Source organism: Diaphorina citri, unplaced genomic scaffold (genome assembly GCF_000475195.1).
Source record: "Diaphorina citri unplaced genomic scaffold, Diaci psyllid genome assembly version 1.1 scaffold572, whole genome shotgun sequence".
NCBI classification, from domain to species: Eukaryota; Metazoa; Arthropoda; class Insecta; order Hemiptera; family Psyllidae; genus Diaphorina; species Diaphorina citri.
Genome location: NW_007378006.1, coordinates 20330 through 35570, shown reverse-complemented (window position 1 = coordinate 35570; position 15241 = coordinate 20330). Strand labels below are relative to the sequence as shown.

The window sequence follows — 15241 nt, the reverse complement described above, 5'->3', positions numbered from 1 at the left end:
ATGTTTTATCGACGAACCAAAATGTACGTGTGATTGTATGATGACTTCTTTATTCTTTTGTCCAAAAATTCAACCTTTTCTATTAAATTTCTACTGTACACTTATTGCCTCCCTCTTTCAACCCCTCCTTTTCCTCTCCTTCCTTCTTTCTCTTCGTCCTCCTTTTTTCTCCTTTTCTCCTTCTCTTTTATCACTTGGCCTTCTTTTTAATTTCCTCCTCCATCTCTCTTCTTTCTCTCCCTCCTATACTCATCCTTCTTCTTCTTCCCCTTCCGCAACTCTCTTCATTCTCTAGCTATTCTTTGTCCTGTTTTTTTTTTCTTCTTCTTCTTCTTCTTCTTTTCTTCCTCCTACTCCTCCTTCTTTATGTCCACGTTCTTCTTCTTCAACTTCCTCCTCCTTCATAACTTGTCCTTTTTCCTCCCTCCTCCTTTACCTCTTCCCGCTCCTTCTTCTTCTATTTTCCTTCCTTCTCCGTCACCTTCTTGTCTTTTTTCGTTCTCCTCTCCCTCTCTTCTTCCTCCTCTCTTTCTTTTCTACGTATTCTTCATGTACATTCTCCTCTCTCCCTTCCTTCTCCACCACTTTCTTATCTTTTTTCGTTCTCCTCTCCTCTTCTTCTTTTCTACTCCTTCTTCTCTTTCTTATTCTTCTTGTCCCCTCCTCCTCCTCTCTCCCTTTCTCCTCCTCCTCCTCCTCCCTGTCATTCTTCTCCCTCTCTCCTATTTCTCTTCTATTTGATGTTGTGTTAACAAATAAAAACTTCTGACTGACAGCAAGTGTTTACTAGGTTTTTTTTTCTTTATTGGACTTTGCTTCCTCAAGGGCGAAAAGAAGAAGAGGAGCATCGAAATAATAATAATATCTAATCATCGATTCTCGAGTGGAAGGTAACCACTAGGCGAGGTTAACGCCGGAGGCGTTCTCTACCACCTAACCCTTAGAGCTACATTATCATGTGGTCAAATCAAATTCTCAAATAAATTAGGATAAAATTCCATGCCTCGCCAGGGATCGAACCCACGCCTTCGTGTTTACCAGGCGAGTTTCTTGACCACTACGTCACCAAGGCAGGTATACATCATCAGAACTTGAAAATGTTGATATCTATGAGTACTAGAAATTAGAAAATTGGCCTGACACACTGACTTAACATGTGGGAATATCGACATCTCCACTAATATACTGATGTATTGGTGGAGATGTCAATATTCCCACTGATGTATTGGTGGAGATGTCAATATTCCCACTGATGTTTTGGTGGAGATGTCAATATTCCCACTGATGTACCTATTGGTGGAGATGTCAATATTCCTTCCCACTATTCCGAGTGGAAGGTAACCACTAGGCGAGGTTAACGCCGGAGGCGTTCTCTACCACCTAACCCTTAGAGCTCCATTATTATGTGGTCAAATCAAATTCTCAAATAAATTAGGATAAAATTCCATGCCTCGCCAGGGATCGAACCCACGCCTTCGTGTTTACCAGCCGAGTTTCTTGACCACTACGTCACCAAGGCAGGTATACATCATCAGAACTTGAAAATGATGATATCTATGAGTACTAGAAATTAGAAAATTGGCCTGACACACTGACTTAACATGTGGGAATATCGACATCTCCACTAATATACTGATGTATTGGTGGAGATGTCAATATTCCCACTGATGTACCTATTGGTGGAGATGTCAATATTCCCACTATTCTATTGGTGGAGATGTCAATATTCTCACTGATGTACCTATTGGTGGAGATGTCAATATTCCCACTATTCTATTGGTGGAGATGTCAATATTCTCACTGATGTACCTATTGGTGGATATGTCAATATTCTCACTGATGTATTGGTGGAGATGTCTGAACTACGAGTAAAATATCATTATTTATTTCATCAAAAAATGGCTGTACATCATCTGAGAGTGTTTCAGATTTTAGGTAGGTATGTATGTACCAAATTGTACCCATTACCTACTCCTATACATGGGCTTTAAAGTTACCTAGCTATGCTGATTGCAGATTGTTAAGGCCCGTTCCCACTTCTCGTGAGTTTCATCCGATTTTTTTCCGAATGTCCTCTTGTAGGCAATGTAATTTAAATGAGAGTGTTCCCACTACACACGACACGATTTTTTTCTTCCGAATGTCCTGCAGGCAATGTCCAGTACTGTTAAGGGTATGATTGGGCGATAAAGGATTTTTCCAATCAGCCAGCGTAGTTTATAGTTTGGTAGGTAGCGTGTCTGTCTTGTAAGCACTCGTATAAGCTCAACCCATCCATCCTTTAGGGCTGTTTTCATTACACCTGAGCCTCAAAGCGGGCTCTTTTTTGCACGGATTTGTAAACGCTACGTCTACAGTTGGAATACAGTTCCCTCTCTCAAACCTCTTGGAAAAAAAAAAAAAAACTTCTGAGGATATAATGGCATTATTGGACAGTACAGTAAAGAAATACATATTTCCATTAATTCTGGGCCGAATGCACAGTCGTACCTTAATGATTAGGGATTCCTTTTAGTGCTTTCCTAAAATTCATATGCATAGTGGATCCTAAACGTCCTCCTAGTTTTACATTTTAATTTCAATACACTGACGTGCAGAAAATTTGGAACAGATTGTCTTTGAAATGGCTGTAAGAGTATTAAATAAAAATGAAAACTGTCCTAATTTTTTTTGCATTCCAGTGTAAATCGTACCAAAAATCAATCGAAACTGGTCGATAGCAAATGAACGCGATTAGTATCCAAATAGAAGAGAAGAAAATTTAGAAATTATTTCCTCATTTCTGAGCTGTCAATGTGAATCTGACCAAGTGAACAATGTAATTTTTATTTTTCTCGTATTTTTCTTAATAAATTGATCATAAAATGAAGTTGTTAGTAACAGGAAAAGCTTTTTTGAACAAATTGATAGGTGAAAAATCGAAAGTGGCCTATGACAAACAGACGCCATTATAGTATTAAAGCAGAAGAAAATAAACAACATAGGAAAATGGATTCCTTAAGGAAATAGGAAATCTTAAGGAAAAAGGGAACCTAAATCATTTAGGAACGACTGTGCATTCGGCCCTCTGTCTTCAGCCCTGATCCTTTCGCTCTAATGACACAATTTGGTAGGTCTTTGACCCCGCGACCTTTTTAGTTCTAATAAGAATTTTTCACCTACCTACGCTTTAGCTGTCAAAGTTCGAAACTTTTCTATCGCCCATAAAAATGTCTCATTCACATGCTAAAGTTTAATTAACGTCAAATACGGGAGTTTGGAAAGCAAGAAAAAATAATAGAAAGTAATATTGGGGGTTTGTAAAAAAAAGCGTTTTTCGTCTAAATTTCTATTACTACAGCTAGCGCGAAGCTATACTAGTAATGAGAAAGTATTTTTTTTTACTAAGAGGTTTGATAGAGGAAACTGTAACTGCTAAGGTCTTATCATTTCGAAAGCGAACCAACCTCAGTGGTGCAGTTGTTAACGCGTTGGACTTTGGATCTGGAGGTTGGTGGTTCGAGTCCAAGTCATGTCATAAAATTTATCCAGGGAACGATGTTTGTGACAAGCATTTAAATATGCTCAACACAATTAAAATTCCTTTTCACATTTTGAAAGCGAAGAGAGAGGGAAGAAAGGATAGGAAAAAGCCAGCTGTTCCGAGAACCAATTTTGTCTGTTTGGGATAAAATTATGCCCCGGGCGGGAAACGAACCCGAGACCTAGATGTCATGAAATTTATCTAGGTGAAATAATCGGGGAACGATGTTTGTGACAAGCATTTGAATATGCTTAACACAATTAAAATTCCTTTTCACATTTTGAAAGCGAAGAGAGAGGGAAGAAAGGATAGGAGAAAGCCAGCTGTTCCGAGAACCAACTTTGTCTGTTTGGGATAAAATTATGCCCACGACAAGTGAGAAGGGGAATTTACTCGGACTTGTGATATCCCAAATCGCGCTCTTTTTGAATGAATGAAGAGTGAACATTCCTTTAAATTGAAAATTTCCCATTGCTTGCTCTTTTTTTGTCCTAAAGCTTCGAAGTTAACAATTGGCTTACTCTTTTTTCTCCTCCACCTTCGTTTCCAAATACAGGATATAAAGCACGAAAGAACCAGTCCAATTGGCTTGGAGGGTAGCGTGTCTGCTAGGTCGCGGGTTTGATTCTTGCCCACGGTAATTTTATCCTAAACAGATATGGTTTGTTCTCGGGGCAACGTAAGGGCTCTTTTTCAGAGTGAGTAAAGTTCACTGAACCCTAGTTTTATTATTATTTTCATGTGTTATATCCATTTTCAGAGGACTTCAATTATTGAAGTCCTATTCCTAACCCTTAGTTTACATACTGCAAGACTTCCTCAGAATATCCTTTGGAAGAAGTATCGCACAATTATTGTACCAAGAAAATAATAATTCGATTGGTAATAAAAAAAAAAAAAAAAAAAAAAAAAGAAACAAACCCAAAATGAGAGGGGGAAAAACAATAAAGAGGAATACTTGTACGCCGAAAACAAGGAGGGAGGGACAAGCTCATTCAATCCCTAAAACAAATTTAGGGAGGGAGAGAAATACCCCGTGGGAAAGAAAATGTCAGAAAACAATAAAAACAGAGGATATGTTTCGAGGCCGAACTCCCACAATAACACAAGGCCCTAATCTCGGCTTGAAATGGAATTTTGAAATGGATAACGAGAAATAACTGATGAAAATGGAATGAGAATAAAATGGAGGATGGAATAGAAGAAGGAGTAGGAGGCAGAGGAAGAAGAAAAGGAGAAGGCGAAAGAGAAGAGGAAACAGAGGAAGAAGAAGGATAAGGAGGAAGAAGAGGAAGACGAGGAGGAGGAGGAGGAGAAGGAGGAGAAGGAGGAGGAGGAGGAGGAGGAGGAGGTAAGGAAAAAAAATAAGAGAAATATGGAAGCAGAATGAGAAAGAGATAAAAGCAAAGGAGAAGATAATGAGAAAGGAAAATGAAAAGATAGAAAAGACTCAAGAAGGAAAAGACATGTAAGAAGAGGAAGAGTAGATCGAGAAGGATAAACAAAAAGAAAAGGAGTAGAAGAAAAAGGAATTATAACATTGCGTCAAATGAAAGGGAAGGAATTAAGGAAAGTAATAAAGAGGAAGACTAAAAGGAAAGAGACAACAAGAAGAAATGACAAACATGGAGAAAACTGTCAAACTATGATTGAACAGTGGCTTAACAGTTAAACACACAGTTAAGCCGTAGTCACAATGCCTGAAGCCAATATGTGGGCGAATTTATCAATCTTCCGAAAGCTTTGCTGACGAAATTCCATTTAGGGGGATTATGTTTTGTAATCGAAAGTGTGATCCAGGGAAATTGCTTTGAGGAAATCCCTTTGTAAGACCACCATCAAGTAAACCTAGCCAGCCTTGTTAGCGTGTAAGGTAGCTGCCTTGTAAGCGCTAGGTCACCGGTTCGATTCCCGCCCCGGGCGAACTTTATCCTATACAGATAAGGTTCATTCTCTAAAACGGCTGGCTTTCTAATATTCCGTCATTCTTTTTTGGGACGATAAAACCTCAACAGTTACAGTTCGCTCTACCAAAAAAAAGTACAAATTCTGATATTTAGTGGTTCTGGTTTATAAACCATTCCGTTATAGGTAGGTATGCTTAGCTTTTGTTAGATAGGTACCAACATAATGTCATTGACTCACGATAAAATTAGGTAAGTGGGTTTTTCTTCTCCCCCGCCTTTTCCTCTAAGAATTTCTCTACTTGCGTGTCTCCAAGAAATTTCCGTGCCAAAAGGTCTGCTGTTATGGGTCAACACAAAGAAGTTTGACCCCCCCGAAATCTTATCTTGAGCAAAACATCTTTCGCCCTTTGTTACTTTTCTTTGAACCTGAATTCTTCAACAGACTTTATCCATAGCAAGTTTTTGTTGCACACGGTTAGTTATTGAGAAGGGGGAGGAGGAGGATAAGGAGAAGAAGAAGAGGAAGAAGAAGGAGGCGAAGGAGAAGAAGAGAAGGAGAAGAAGAAGAGGAAGAAGAAGGAGGCGAAGGAGAAGAAGAGAAGGAGAAGAAGAAGAGGAAGAAGAAGGAGGAGAAGAAGAAGGAGGAGAAGAAGAAGGAGGCGAAGGAGAAGAAGAGAAGGAGACGAAGAAGAAGAAGAGGAAGAAGAAGAAGAAGAAGAAGAAGAAGAAGAAGAAGAAGAAGAAGAAGAAGAAGAAGAAGAAGAAGAAGAAGAAGGAGAAGACGAATAAGAAGAAGAATAGGTAGGTACCTATTACCTACCACTCAATGTGAAATGCCATATGGCTGAGAGGAAATAAATTTTGCTTTGAGGTAATGAAGGTATTTCTAACCTTTGCCCTTTACATTTCCAATTACAGGCTACACCGAAGGGAATTATGTAGGTTTTAATGGAACTCGTATTTTATTAATGGAGGAGTTGCAAATGGGTAAAAAATATTAATAAATTGTCGATTCCTACGTAAACAGTAGTGAAAAATCCAAATCTGAGGTCAAAACTCCGAAAAAGTAACTTTAAAAGGTCGAAAATTCAATTTTTAATTGCCGTTGAAGTTCAAAGAGTTGTGACGTCAGATTTCACGTCAAAATGCGCAGAAACGCTTGCGCACAAACAAACGAAGCGGGAGCAAGAGTTGTGATGTCAGATTTCACGTCAAAATGCGCAGAAACGCTTGCGCACAAACAAACGAAGCGGGAGTCATGAATTATGACGTCATTGCTTACAGGAGCGTATGCCGTGACATCAAACTTCACGATTTACCGGTATTTTTTAAATCGATTTACCTCGGGATCTAAAAGTCGTAGAAGAAAAAGAAAAATTCCGTTGGTCCTCATTTTTCCTGCTCTATGACTTTGAAACATCACCCAAGTAAGCGCAACTGATCTATTATTATTGAAAAGGCTCGATAGAGAGAACTGTAACTGCTTAAGGTCTTGTAATCACGAAATCAAAGAGGGGAAGACAGGATAGGAGAAAGCCCGAGTCGTTCGGAGAACGAACCCTATTTGTTTGATTTAAAATTCGCCCCGTCCGGAAATCGAACCTGCGACCTAGCGCTTACAAGGCAGACCCTATAATATAGGTACTTACTGCGAAAAACGCGTTGAATATGAAGATCAAAAATTTGATGACGTTCATTCCACACGCCTCCACCATTTTGAATATTGCAAATGAAATGAGCCACTAACAATGTCGCAAATGAGCGACTAACACTGCCGCAAATGAGTCAAAAACCATGCAGCAAATAAGTACCTACTGGCATCAATTTTGCAAATGAGTCATTGTCAATGAAAAGGAGCCACTGACAATGTCGCCATTGAGTTTATTAAAGCAACAGGTGAGCTAATAATATCTGCAAATAAGGGTGAGATACTTTTTCTTTCTATTTTTCTGATATTAGATACCTACTCGTAGTTTTTTTTTTAGGTAAAAATTATTTTTAATTCGGGAAAACACTTAAAAAAAAAAAAAAAAAAAAAAAATCGATTTATGTACACAAAAATATTGGTTTAATATAAACAAATGAAAATCAATCAATGAATATTCCGAAATTAAAAAAAAAAAAAAAGAATTAGATTTACATGCTGTAAGAATGTTTTATCGACGAACCAAAATGTACGTGTGATTGTATGAAGACTTCTTTATTCTTTTGTCCAAAAATTCAACCTTTTCTATTAAATTTCTACTGTACACTTATTGCCTCCCTCTTTCAACCCCTCCTTTTCCTCTCCTTCCTTCTTTCTCTTCGTCCTCCTTTTTTCTCCTTCTCTTTTATCACTTGGCCTTCTTTTTAATTTCCTCCTCCATCTCTCTTCTTTCTCTCCCTCCTATACTCATCCTTCTTCTTCTTCCCCTTCCGCAACTTTCTTCATTCTCTAGCTATTCTTTATCCTGTTTTTTTTTTCTTCTTCTTCTTCAACTTCCTCCTCCTTCATAACTTGTTATTTCTACTGTACACTTATTGCCTCCCTCTTTCAACCCCTCCTTTTCCTCTCCTTCCTTCTTTCTCTTCGTCCTCCTTTTTTCTCCTTTTCTCCTTCTCTTTTATCACTTGGCCTTCTTTTTAATTTCCTCCTCCATCTCTTCTTTCCCTCCCTCCTATACTCATCCTTCTTCTTCTTCCCCTTCCGCAACTCTCTTCATTCTCTAGCTATTCTTTGTCCTGTTTTTTTTTTCTTCTTCTTCTTCTTCTTCTTTTCTTCCTCCTACTCCTCCTTCTTTATGTCCACGTTCTTCTTCTTCAACTTCCTCCTCCTTCATAACTTGTCCTTTTTCCTCCCTCCTCCTTTACCTCTTCCCGCTCCTTCTTCTTCTATTTTCCTTCCTTCTCCGTCACCTTCTTGTCTTTTTTCATTCTCCTCTCCCTCTCTTCTTCCTCCTCTCTTTCTTTTCTACGTATTCTTCATGTACATTCTCCTCTCTCCCTTCCTTCTCCACCACTTTCTTATCTTTTTTCGTTCTCCTTTCCTCTTCTTCTTTTCTACTCCTTCTTCTCTTTCTTATTCTTCTTGTCCCCTCCTCCTCCTCTCTCCCTTTCTCCTCCTCCTCCCTGTCATTCTTGTCCCCCCTTTCCTCTTCTTCTTTTCTACTCCTTCTTCTCTTTCTTATTCTTCTTGTCCCCTCCTCCTCCTCTCTCCCTTTCTCCTCCTCCTCCTCCTCCCTGTCATTCTTCTCCCTCTCTCCTATTTCTCTTCTATTTGATGTTGTGTTAACAAATAAAAACTTCTGACTGACAGCAAGTGTTTACTAGGTTTTTTTTTCTTTATTGGACTTTGCTTCCTCAAGGGCGAAAAGAAGAAGAGGAGCATCGAAATCAGCAAGTGTTTACTAGGTTTTTTTTTCTTTATTGGACTTTGCTTCCTCAAGGGCGAAAAGAAGAAGAGGAGCATCGAAATAATAATAATAATATACGGAGAGGCAGAGATTTCTATTTCGAAGAATCTTGGGCTGGGCTCGTTCTTGGATTTTATGATGAGATATACGGGGAATTTAATTAGACCAGTGTTTCTTAATTGAAGTTCCGTGGAACCTGGCAAGGGTTCCGCGAGATACATATGTATTTTGGAAAAATCATACACTAGAATCACTAGATAAAATGCAGTTTCAAAACGACCATCTTAGACTAGGTATTTCATCTTACACAGCTTTTTTTAGAGGTTTGATAGAGGGAACTGTAACATCTAAGGTCTTATCGTCCGAAATCGAAGAGAGAAGAATGACAGGATAGGAGGAAAGCCAGACGTTCCGAGAACAAACTTTATGTGTTTAGGATAAAATTCGCCCCGGGCGGGGATCGAACCCGCGACCTAGCGATTGAAAGGCAGACGTACTAACCTTTCAGCCAACTAGGCTGTTGTATTTTTATAATAAGGGGTGGGGGGTGCAATCTTGGAAGTTCAGGGTTCCGCAAAGATGTTCACCTTTTGAAAAGGGTTCCGCGGGCCAAACTAATTAAGAAACACTGAATTAGACTATTTCGAAGTAAGTACGTCAAGAGAATACCCCGGACTCTCCCCGGAGTAGGGGTCGGATCTGATATTATTCAATCCTTCTGGCTGGATTACACAAGGCCTTTCGAGAAGATATTCTCAAACTAGAGGGATAATTGGGGGGGGCATTTTTAAAGTGGGTTGACCCAAAAAAAAAAGGGCTGGCCCCTGGCAAGTGGCAGGGATCTCTCCATGCAATTTTCTGTACTATTTACTGACTAAAATTCAGTTGAAGAGGGAGTAACACATTTTCTAGGATTTAACTCACTGACAGTGTAGTTTTGCGAAAAGATTGAAAGGAGTAGTTCTTTTAGCCAAGAGTTGTTCCATTTTATAAATAACTAACTCACTCACATCACACACTCGCGCAACCACTCTTTATACATCTTTACCCTTCAGACAGACAGCCGGAGCCCACTCTAATCCTATCAGTTCTTGATAGATAGATATAAATAGCTTAGATCAGTGTTTCTTAATTGGTGTTCCGCGGAACCTAGGGGTTCCGCGGGCTGACGGCAAGGGTTCCGCGAGATATTTTGGAAAAACCATACATTAGATAAAATGCAGTCTCAAAACGACCATCTTAGACTAGGTATTTCATCTTATACAGCTTTTTTTAGAGGTTTGATAGAGGGAACTGTGGGGGTGGGGGGTGCAATCTTGAAAGTTCAGGGTTCCGCAAAGATGTTCACCTTTTGAAAAGGGTTCCGTGGGCCAAACTAATTAAGAAACACTGCTGTAGGCAATGTAATTTAAATGAGAGTGCTCCCACTACACACGACACGATTTTTTTCTTCCGAATGTCCTGTAGGCAATGTAATTTAAATGAGAGTGTTCCCACTACTACACACGACACGATTTTCTACACACAGTTAAGCCGTAGTCACAATGCCTGAAGCCAAAATATGTGGGCGAATTATCTTCCGAAAGCTTTGCTGACGAAATTCCATTTAGGGGGATTATGTTTTGTAATCGAAAGTGTGATCCAGGGAAATTAACGACAAGTGAGAACGGGAATTTACTCGGACTTGTGATATCCCAAATCGCGCTCTTTTTGAATGAATGAAGAGTGAACATTCCTTTAATTTGAAAATTTCCCATTGCTTGCTCTTTTTTTTTTGTCCTAAAGCTTCGAAGTTAACAATTGGCTTACTCTTTTTTCTCCTCCACCTTCGTTTCCAAATACAGGATATAAAGCACGAAAGAACCAGTCCAATTGGCTTTGAGGGTAGCGCGTCTGCTAGGTCGCGGGTTCGATTCCTGCCCAGGGTAATTTTATCCTAAACAGATATGGTTTGTTCTCGGGGCAACGTAAGGGCTCTTTTTCAGAGTGAGTAAAGTTCACCGAACCCTAGTTTTATTATTATTATTTTCATGTGTTATATCCATTTTAAAAGGACTTCAATTATTGAAGTCCTATTCCTAACCCTTAGTTTACATACTGCAAGACTTCCTCATAATATCCTATGGAAGAAGTATCGCACAATTATTGTACCAAGAAAATAATAATTCGATTGGTAAGAAAAGAAAAAAAAAAAGGAACATACGCACAATGAGAGAGGGGAAAAACAATAAAGAGGAATACTTGTACGCCGAAAACAATGAGGGAGGGACAAGCTCATTCAATCCCTAAAACAAATTTAGGGAGGGAGAGAAATACCCCGTGGGAAAGAAAATGTCAGAAAACAATAAAAACAGAGGATATGTTTCGAGGCCGAACTCCCACAATAACACAAGGCCCTAATCTCGGCTTGAAATGGAATTTTGAAATGGATAACGAGAAATAACTGATGAAAATGGAATGAGAATAAAATGGAGGATGGAATAGAAGAAGGAGTAGGAGGCAGAGGAAGAAGAAAAGGAGAAGGCGAAAGAGAAGAGGAAACAGAGGAAGAAGAAGGATAAGGAGGAAGAAGAGGAAGACGAGGAGGAGGAGGAGGAGAAGGAGGAGAAGGAGGAGGAGGAGGAGGAGGAGGAGGTAAGGAAAAAAAATAAGAGAAATATGGAAGCAGAATGAGAAAGAGATAAAAGCAAAGGAGAAGATAATGAGAAAGGAAAATGAAAAGATAGAAAAGACTCAAGAAGGAAAAGACATGTAAGAAGAGGAAGAGTAGATCGAGAAGGATAAACAAAAAGAAAAGGAGTAGAAGAAAAAGGAATTATAACATTGCGTCAAATGAAAGGGAAGGAATTAAGGAAAGTAATAAAGAGGAAGACTAAAAGGAAAGAGACAACAAGAAGAAATGACAAACATGGAGAAAACTGTCAAACTATGATTGAACAGTGGCTTAACAGTTAAACACACAGTTAAGCCGTAGTCACAATGCCTGAAGCCAAAATATGTGGGCGAATTTATCAATCTTCCGAAAGCTGACGAAATTCCATTTAGGGGGATTATGTTTTGTAATCGAAAGAGTGATCCAGGGAAATTGCTTTGAGGAAATCCCTTTGTAAGACCACCATCAAGTAAACCTAAGCCAGCCTTGTTAGCGTGTAAGGTAGCTGCCTTGTAAGCGCTAGGCCACGGGTTCGATTCCCGCCCGGGGCGAACTTTATCCTATACAGATAAGGTTCGTTCTCTGAAACGGCTGGCTTTCTAATATTCCGTCATTCTTTTTGGGACGATAAAACCTCAACAGTTACTTACAGTTCGCTCTACCCCCAAAAAAATGTACAAATTCTGATATTTAGTGGTTCTGGTTTATAAACCATTCAGTTATAGGTAGGTATGCTTAGCTTTTGTTAGATAGGTACCAACATAATGTCATTGACTCACGATAAAATTAGGTAAGTGGGTTTTTCTCCCGCGCCTTTTCCTCTAAGAATTTCTCTACTTGCGTGTCTCCAAGAAATTTCCGTGCCAAAAGGTCTGCTGTTATGGGTCAACACAAAGAAGTTTGACCCCCCCGAAATCTTATCTTGAGCAAAACATCTTTCGCCCTTTGTTACTTTTCTTTCAACCTGGATTCTTCAACAGACTTTATCCATAGCAAGTTTTTGTTGCACACGGTTAGTTATTGAGGAGGGGGAGGAGGAGGAGAAGAAGAAGAGGAAGAAGGAGGAGAAGAAGGAAGCGAAGGAGAAGAAGAAGAGAAGGAGACGAAGAAGAAGAAGAAGAGGAAGAAGAAGGAGAAGAGGAAGAAGAAGGAGGAGAAGAAGAGGAAGGAGGCGAAGGAAAAGAAGAAGAAGAGAAGGAGGCGAAGAAGAAGAAGAAGAAGAAGAAGAAGAGAAGGAGGCGAAGAAGAAGAGAAGACAAAGGAGAAGAAAGTAGAATAGGTAGGTACCTATTACCTACCACTCAATGTGAAATGCCATAAGGCTGACAGGAAATAAATTTTGCGTTGAGGTAATGAAGGTATTTCTAACCTTTGCCCTTTACACACTAGGGACTTTTTAGTCTCATTCGAGCAGGATAAACAAGGTATATTCTATTCTATTCTATTTACATTTCCAATTACAGGCTCCACCGAAGGGAATTAGGTTCTAATGGAACTCGTATTTTATTAATTACTATTGAAAAGGTTCGATAGAGAGAACTGTAACTGCTAAGGTCTTGTAATCACGAAATCAAAGAGGGGAAGACAGGATAGGAGAAAGCCCGAGTCGTTCGGAGAACGAACCCAATATTTGTTTGATTTAAAATTCGCCCCGTCCGGAAATCGAACCTGCGACCTAGCGCTTACAAGGCAGCAGTGGCGTAGCATGGTCTAAATTCAAGTGTAGGGCGTTGTAGGGCTCATGCACAGGTCTACCAAGTCCCATCACAGTACATGCCATTAATATTTATGGGCATTAGAGTGAACTTTTGAGTTGTATGGCCGCCATACATACACGCTACGCCACTGCAAGGCAGACCCCATAATTAAGGGTATGATTGGGCGAAACAGGGTTCTTCCAATCGGCCAGCGTAGTTAGGTAGGTAGCGTGTCTGTCTTGTAAGCACTCGTATTAAGCTCAACCCATCCATACTTTAGGGCTGTTTTCATTACACCGAAGCCTCAAAGCGGTCTCTTTTTTGTACGACTTAACACTAGAAAAATAGTACATAAAATCTGTCAGACAAAAAAAAGTAAACAAAAATAATTGTTAGTAAAAAATATTACATTCTTTTTATAACACTAGAATCTAGCTAGAGGGTAGCTTTTTAGAATCTCCATCCTATTATTCCATTGAAAAACAGAGCAGAATAGAACCAAGATTATAAATTCGTTAAGTCAGCGGAGATAGCACGTTGAATACAACAACAAAGAACAATGCCCAATGGATCTCTCAACTTTCAAGTTAAGCAAGGTTGCGCACCGTTGGTATCCGGGTGGGTGACCATTTGGGCAACCAAGGGCTGGTTTTTCCCGGTCCCACTCAGACTGGGTGAGATTTAATGTGAGGAGGCGGGTAGCTTGTTGCCGAATGGAGGGTAAAACTCCCGTCACTAAACACCTTGGCAGTTATGCAGTGACATAAAACCTCCATAAAAAATAACTACGAGTATGATTAATTTGTAAAAAAAAAAATAATAATAATAAAAAAAAAATGTATTATCCTTTCAAAGACTTTGAAAGACTATTTCAAAGACTATCCTTTCAAAGACTTTCTTTGAAGTTCTGAAGGGTGGATAAAGGCGAAGAGGCAAAAAAGAAGAACGAGAAGGAAGAGGAGGAAAAGAAGAAGAGGACGAAGAAGAAAAAAGGAGGTTTTTCTATTCAAACTTTTTTTTTATTTTGACAAGTAGGCGTCGTAGAAAAAAAAAGTACTCGAAAATGATGAGTTGATAAAGGAGGCAGTTTATTATCTACTACTCTATTCAATAGAATATTTTTTTGTTTACTTAATGGTTGCCATGGAAACTTTTCATTTTTTTTTTGAAGATGTTTGATAGAGGGAACTGTAACTGCTAAAGTCTCATCATCACGAAATTGAAGAGAGACAGGATAGGAGAAAGCCAGTCGTTCCGAGAACGAACATTATCCGTTCAGGATAAAATCTGCCCCGGGCGGGAATTGAACAAGCGGCCTAGCGTTTACCAGGGAGACGAAAGAAAGAAGAAAACAAATACGGATTTCAAAATGTTAAACAAAATCGGTCAAAAATTATAATACAGTCATATTAGTAGAAATATGTTCAAAAAATGAAACGAAAGACAAGCACATCCCAATAACCTTAGAGGTCAATAAACTCACAGGTTAATATACCTAGGGGTCAATAACCTTGGAGGTCAATGACCTCATAGGTCAATAGCCTTTAGAGGTCAATAAACTCATAGGTCAATGACCTTAGAGGTCAATAACCTCATGGGTCAATAGCCTTAGAGGTCAATAACCTTAAAGGTTAATAGCCTTAGAGGTCAATAACCTCATAGACAAATAGCCTTACAGGTCAATAACCTTCGAGACCTTGTTTAGACTGCTGGGGTAAAGGGACTTTTCAGTCCTATTCGGGCAGGATAAACAAGGTATATTCTATTCTATTCTACAAAAATGTAGTTTTGTCGTGGATTTCAAACTTTCCCCCGAAATTCTTGGTATCAAATTTTCAACACAAAAATGTCGTTTTTGGGGATATCACAAATTTCCCTGAATTTTTGGCGTCAAATTTTCGATTAATATATCACTATTTTTCAAGTCTTACCCACAAGTTATTATGATACACAAACTGCGTCCTTCCGGCCGCTCCGCCGCCGACCGAGGGCGGACTGTTCCGCAAGCTCCTCCCGCCGCATGCGCATATCCGCGGCCGGGCTTCATCATAGGGTCGTCCGTTGCGATA

At 39.4% G+C, this 15241-nt stretch overlaps 1 long non-coding RNA gene across 1 annotated transcript in view; it reads right to left on the bottom strand.

Moving 5' to 3' along the window:
• Positions 1-14534: 14534 nt before the first annotated feature.
• The window catches only part of LOC113467864, a 4982-nt gene continuing 4275 nt past the window's right edge, over positions 14535-15241 (bottom strand). Inside the window, exon 2 of the long non-coding RNA XR_003391800.1 lies at positions 14535-14859. This is a non-coding gene — a long non-coding RNA (uncharacterized LOC113467864). The remainder of the gene's footprint in view (positions 14860-15241) is intronic.